The following is a 7,301-nucleotide window of genomic DNA, read 5'->3' as shown; positions in this document are numbered from 1 at the left end:
ACCGGGGCCAGAGGTGTGATACCGCGCTCTCACCCAGCCTTTCACGACGCGGTGGTCAAAAGTCACTGGAAAGCTGAGTTTTTCTTCGCAAACTGTATGCCTTGTCGATGAAATTTGGCGACAGAGGCGTGTTTTTTCATTGCTTTCCCTCTCCTCAATCGGTCTTCCTCTCACCTCGTTTTTCACGGCGTTAACAATATTGTACCTAGCGCCACATGGCGAGACTGATTTATTTTTGTCAACCAGTTGCATCATTTCCCGTCTCTCTAACTTCGGAATAAATATTTGTTGGTCTCTTCGACGCCTTCTGTGGTTCACCGCCGTTGGCCTTTTGAGAGAGAAAATGTCATCGTTGTCTCGCCATTGTGTAAAAATTACTCTCAGGAATCAATATTGATCCTCACCTAGTGATGACTGATAAGTGCAGAGCTGAAAAATCTGCCCGAATGTGTTTGACCAAGGCTGAGTTTGACAAACTCTCTCCATAAGCATAATCATTAGCTTGATCCTTAAAAGTAACTTAGGCATAAGGAAGAATCAGCATTGCTGCCGTATTGTTCATTCCTCCAAGAAAACATAGTGTTATTAAGATCTTTTGCTATCCACAATCTTGAAAATATTTCATTCTTCGCCCTTTAAGCATGGACCAAGATGTTTTGACTATGAATGAAACCCACATATTTTTTAACATGCTTAAAATACTGGAAAATGGGTAACAGCAGTGAGTCAAATTTCAATACGAGCATTTGAAGAACATTTGATATCTATCGGTGAAACTTCTGGTTAAATGTAGGAAAGTTGAAAAATTCTGTAATATTTCGCAATCCTGATTACAGGATCGATGATTGTCTCTTGAAGTGCAATTCGTTTTAAGACAGCTCCAACTAAAATAAACCCGAACTCTTTACCACCATAAAAGAAACTGAAAACAGTTTTGGTTCATTCATTCGATGAATTTTTTCTGAAGATCTTGATCTTGTAAATTAGCATGAAAAACCGACGAAGAATTCTTCAGACTTTACAAAAGCCTCCATTTCTTCCTTGAATGGCAAGTTTTTTTGAGGGATGCTTTGTTATTAAAACCAAAAAAAGGACTGCATTTCTTGTTGTCAGCAGAAGAAGACAAACTTAATCGATTTTGAGAGAAAAATCAGGAGCATGTATCGTAAAATATCAATATTAAAAATAGAAATGAGTTCTCAAGGATTGAGGGAATCATGACTCACAATGAACAAAAAAGTATATGTGTTCACTCGGCCAGGTATAAAGCTGCACTCGGTTGTAAAAAATTCACCTGGGAGAAACAAAAGTAGATGCTCAGAAATAGCTCCTTCCATTCAAAGAATAGGCAGAGAGCACTACTGTAATGCACGAACAGTTATCAAACTGGATTGTTTTTTTCTTTCTCGGTTCTCCCAGCGTCCTCTAAAGCGACCCCCTAGAACATAAGATTAGTATCGATGTCTTGTTTATAAACAAGCCGCAGGCACATGATTTTTGAGTGATTTTGTATTGATTAGAAGTGCTTCGCTCGTGGTCGTCGAGTGGTTTGCGGCCTGGGTTTGAGTTTAGTGGTCATTAGATCGAATCCCGCTTTATCTCACAGCCGATATTTCAAGTGCATCAACAATTTCGATTGCTTTTGAGATGGTCAAGAGGATCAACAAATGTTATCAGACAGCACGAAAATGATTATGTTGATATACCTACAACTCCTCAAGAAAAATCTTGTTCACTTTTGAGCAGATTAGATAACCGCGCCGGGAGTATCTTTGAGGAGCCACAAGACGAAATCCACTGGCAAAATTTTTTCCAATTATGTTCGTGTTTTAAGAGCTTTCGGTTCTTGCTCTACGTGTAGTTGTAACTTTCTTTAATTGAATAGCTAGGTAGCCTTTTCAGTTTAGACAATATTGTGTAATCTAAATTCAGAATTTTCTTCAGCCCAGTTCTTGCCCTCTCCTTCCCCACGTGGAGGTCGCACAGTGGATCGAGTCAATAGGAGAAATCGGACAAAATTCGGGAACTTTAAACGCTTATAACCCCGTTCATAAAAAACTGTGAGGCTCTAAAAGCGGTTCCATTGGTTTCCTCATAAAATGTTCTTCCAAAAACACCCCTTGAAATTTAAAATTGTGACAAAATAAACATAAATGGAGATGTTGCATGTGTGAGGAATTTGCGATTTGACTGTTGATTCTTATGCAAAAGTTTGCGAGAAACACGATGGTGCCACTGGTTTTCTCTGAAATCAACTCCCAAGCTCAAAAAAAGCTCTCAAGTTGAAGCCAAAATGGAGGGGATATCCCACGCTATCCTGAGAGTCCACCTCTACATCAAGACAAACTCTCCATGCAAAGATAGGGAGTAAATACATTAGCAGTGATGCCGTGTTTTCAGTTTTACAGTCCCCAAATAAAGTGGCAGCCCTGTCAATATATTTGCGCCCTATCTTTGCATGGAGAGTTCGTCTTGATGTAGAGGTGAACTCTCAGGGTAGCGTGGGATATCCCCTCCATTTTGGCCTCAATTTGAAAGCTTTTTTTGAGCTTGGGAGTTGATTTCAGAGAAGACCAGTGGCACCATCGTGTTTCTCGTGGACTTTTACATAAGAATCAACAGTCAAATCGCTAATTCCTTACACATGCAACATCTCCATTTTCGTTCAGAGACACCCCTGGAAATTTAAAATGTGATAAAATAAACATAAAAATTTGCAGTTTTAGTCAAAAACTTCATGTCCGACCTCTCCAATTGACTCTCTCCACTGCGGGTCGTGCTCTTTCGAATACGTCAGCCGACGGCAACGCGAGGCCGCGTCGCGTCGCCGTTCATTGAATTTCTGTACGACGTTAATCAGTACTGGAACCCACGTGGGCGGAAAGTGATTTGTTTATAAACAAATAGGGAGACGCCACCCAGGGTTGCCAGATTCTCGGCCAAAACTTTGTGCAGCGTCAGTCTGCCGCCTGTAGTCGCCCTATCACGGTAAGTGAAACATAGCTTCGCTGCTCTGAGAGCAATTAAGAGATGCAGACCCTTCTCCGGTCTCGTGGACACCTATGACATTCCTTTCACCTCCTACGTCATGTCACCCCAACGCCCAACGCAACGGGGCTTCTCCTACTTTCACCCTGTGTCCGGCGCCACTCCTAACCATCACGGTTCACTTTCACCCTTATCAGTGTGCTCACCCTCATCACTCTTCAGTTCAGCTAAGTGCGGACAGCTCATTCTCTTCTTCTCAGGCTCCTGGATGTTCTATTCGCCGTCTCAACCGTCACGTCTGCACACACTTCTACCGTGCTGAGGAAGAACACCGTATGAATTTTCGAGAGTCGCCAAATATCCCCGAATAAAACATGTATTTTTGAGGAAAATTATGATTATTTTTCTTTGAAATTTTCAGATATTTTCGATCAAAATGCGGACAGAAATGTCTGAAAAATTTGAAGAAAAATTTACACAATTTTCCCAATAAATTCGTGTTTTATATTGAAGGAAATATGACAACGCCTGAAGGTTCATACGGCGTTCTTCCTTAGCACGGCAGCCTTGCCCTCTGAGTCTCTTTCTCTTGCGGTTTGAACGTCTCATTATTTTCATGCTCAATTCTGTCGTGTGGCACTGAAGAAAGCAATAGCATAAGCATAAGATATAAGCTTAAGATAACGGAGCAATGGAGTTCTTCCATGTGTCAGGAATTTGCGATTTATGCACTAGTTCCGACGGAAAATTTCGCGAGAAACACGCTAGTGCCACTGGAGTTTTCTCTGACACAACCATCGTTTATAAAGCACGCATTTAACTTAGTTTTTGCACAAATTTACTCATTTTTGCGGAAGAACGCTCATGTATGTACATTCTTAGCCATCTTGGTTAGAATTGGAATCTGCAGACTGGCTGTGAAATTTTGTGCGTTAGAAGTTGGTTAGAAGGGTTGCTGCACTTTTGGGCCCTAAGCCCTCCGTGAAGCGATCTGTCCATCTATAGGTACTCTATTGTTAACCATCAACCGAGTAGGTAGGTCAACAGTTGAATTTTGAGGTCCCGAAAGTAAATACTTCCGCCATTATCAAGATACTAGTGGAAGGACTCTTGTCTCCGGTCCATGCCCTCTCTTTAAGGTCCTCTAAGTTTTGCCTTGAGTCTCAAGCAACAGGAGCTGAAAGTTGAGTCAGCCGCTGGGAGCGCACACTCGGCTGCGATTAAATTTTATTGAAAATTACATCAGATTGAGCGTTGGAGAGGGTTTTGCCGTGACCGGACCTCAAAGAAGGCGGTTGCCGGTCATGTCGATATGAGGCTGCTATCGCGTGACCCCTAAAAAAGGCGATCAGACCGCGCGAGCAACATTGCGGCGCGGCGCGGTCTCATTTGGACGTAATTCTATCAAACGGAACTAAGTGCATCAAGACATGAGCCCTGAGATCCATAAGAATACATGCATGACCGGGCTCACGTCATAATGCACATAGTTCTGTTTGACAGAAATACGTCCATTTATGGGAGGAAAAAGCAGAAATAACCATCGGACAATCCAATGATCCGATATTAGAGGCTCCGTCCGGTCCGTAAAGATCATCAAGACATGAGCCCTGAGACCTCATAAGAATACATGCATGACAGGGCTCACGTTATTTTGTACATAGTTCTGCTTGACAGAAATTCGTCCATTTATGGGAAGGAAAAGCAGAAATAACCATCGGACAATTCAATGATCGGATATTAGCGGTTCCGTCCGGTCCGTAAAGATGAATTTCTCCGGAAAAGCAGTCGAATCCGGCTGAGTCTAAGGCACTCCTGTTGTACGACTGGAACTTCGGAAAAACATAGGTCTGCGATTTTTTCTCTCTGGAAAACGTCGCACGGTGAATCGAGACAATGGGGAAGGTCGGACAAAATTTGAAAACTTTCAAAGCTCACAATTCTGTTGATAAAAAACTTTGCGGTTTTAGAAGTGGCTCCAATGGTTTCCTCGTAAAATTTCCTGGAACAGGCGCCTATAAAACTTCAAAGTTTGGCGGGAGAACATCAAAATTTGCAGTTTTAGATGAATGATTTAGGTTCGACTTCTCTAATTGACTCAATCCACTGTGCGTCGGGAAACTCTCGGAAACGGGATCTGATTATAGGCTCGATAATTTTAGGCTCGAGAAAAACGGCTTCACCGGAAAACTAAAGGATGATAGAAAAAATCCGAGGTCACCCCGGGTCAGGAAAATTTAAAATAAATTGCATGCATGACGAATGTACATCAAATTTGCTCATTTTCCCGGGAGAAAGTAGCTTTTCCGGAAAACTGAGATGTGAACGGGATAAATTAAGGTCACTTCCGGACTCAGTGGCTGAAAATAGATCGGAAAAGTTGTATCTTGTAGCTGAGAAAAATTTACATTCTGCAGGGGATAACAGTCGGAAAATCACCAAAAATGGTCATTTTTCCGAGTAAAATCAGCTTATCCGGAAAATTAGAGAGTGATGAAAAAAGGAGGTCATATATGGGTTCGACGTCTCAATATACATAAAGATCACCTTACCTCAACTGGGAGACATTTTGTTCATTTTTTTTTTTTTTTGAACTGTGTTATTGTTTCTTTCGTCACTTTCAGCTCTGTGGATTTGATCTTTTTCTTCAGTGCTCACCAATTTCCCGGAAAATCTAGGCTCTTCTCAGATAGCGTGGTCCTCCGTGGGAAATTCAATATTACGGGATATTAACCTGTTATAATAATTACTGTATCAAACAGATTGATCATCTTATCAGATTCGGGGTTCCTCCTGATAAATATTGCGATAGAGGAAAACCAAAGTCACTCATGATTTGCCTGGCAATAAAAACACAGAAAAAATTTCAGGCATTTTTCCTCACCGTGTCTAACGATTGAATTTTCCCGGTCAAATATTCAGTCCACCCATACGCCCCCGCATGTAAAATTGATCCGTCTGTTATTTTTCGTTAAAATGACAGACAAATTATTTTTACTAGTCGGCCCATAGGACAGCTTGGTAGCTTCTACTTATTTTTTGTTGTTGGAGTCGAGAATGACCTTAGTTTTTTCCAATCACCCGCCAAACAAGCATTGCGAGCGATGATGGTTTAGACGGATAGCATCCACCAATGTTTCAAATAAATGCGTAGAGTTCAGGCAATTTTTGTGCCTATAAGGAGCATTAAGTCGCATTTCAATCCAATATCTTTGAGCTTCGAACTTGATGGATGGAACTTTGAATGGCTTCTTCCTCAAACTGCGTTTTTAAAACTGCATGCTTAAAACTGCCATAGCTTCAGTTTTTACCATCATGAATGAAACAAAATTTTCAAAAACTGTATGTTTTTACAATGAAGCATAACGTCCATTCGGTGACGCTATTACTAGTACATCCAAACAAGCTATTACGTACGCGAAATTGATCGCGTGGACGTTTTATCATGTTGATTACTTTTGTTCGCCGCCGATTTTTTTAGGACAGATTAGCGCAGTATAGCCCAGACAGAACTATAAATGAGGTCCATGACCTTCGTGAAAACGATATTTGCGGATTGAATCAACGTATGTATTCATTCGTCATTCTTAAAACATCATTTTTGTTGATTCGAATGAGGTACGCATGAGGATACGTCATTTAATTAACAAATACAAGCATAATATAACGAGCGTAATCCTAGTTGAAAGTTGAAGAACAATACACAATAAGCATATGTAGATAATTGATCGTCCACTGCGTGTAGAAAACGGTTAACTATACAGAGGAAATCCGATAATTAACACGAACTAAGTGATATAACACAGGAGCGTTTGTCGTACGATTAATATGGTACAGAAGGTATATAGAAGTAATTTGTCCAACACGTATACTTTTTCATCAGCAAAAGTATGGAATGTTTATTTGAGTGAGTTTTCTTACTTACTTCGTATTTTTCCCCCTATCTCTATGAATATTGAAGGCAAGGTAAAAAAAATTCATTACGGCGAGATTCTTTTCCAGAACTGTAGAAATTGAAATACATAGGGTAAATTGGAGAGCAAAGAGATATAAGGGGTTTATTTTCTTGCACGCACAATACCTTAAAAAATGTTTAGTTAAGCCATCCGAATGTATTTTTTTGCGAGAAGAGAAAAATCGATTCAATAACAATATTCTGAATCTCATTCATAAACGCACGAGTGGTTGGTTGATTACTCCTCTTGATTTACACTGGAAAAAAAAAGAAAAAAAAAAGAAAAAAAAAAACATTGGATCTAGAGTCCATGCAGACTCTTGAAAAAATTGACAAGAAAAAGGACTTCTTGATTCAG

The 7,301-nt window shown here is 40.4% G+C and overlaps 1 protein-coding gene across 1 annotated transcript in view; it reads left to right on the top strand.

Moving 5' to 3' along the window:
• The first annotated feature begins 2,800 nt into the window (after window positions 1–2,800).
• Window positions 2,801–7,301, top strand: part of LOC109032115 (cathepsin B-like cysteine proteinase 4) — a 36,499-nt gene continuing 31,998 nt past the window's right edge. The window contains exon 1 of the mRNA XM_019044078.2: window positions 2,801–2,988. The gene's annotated coding sequence lies outside the window, so the exon portion shown is untranslated. The remainder of the gene's footprint in view (window positions 2,989–7,301) is intronic.

The sequence above is a fragment of the Bemisia tabaci genome, chromosome 7, assembly GCF_918797505.1.
Source record: "Bemisia tabaci chromosome 7, PGI_BMITA_v3".
NCBI classification, from domain to species: Eukaryota; Metazoa; Arthropoda; class Insecta; order Hemiptera; family Aleyrodidae; genus Bemisia; species Bemisia tabaci.
The sequence above is the reverse complement of the archived record's forward strand: the minus strand, read 5'-3'. Positions and strand labels throughout refer to the sequence as shown.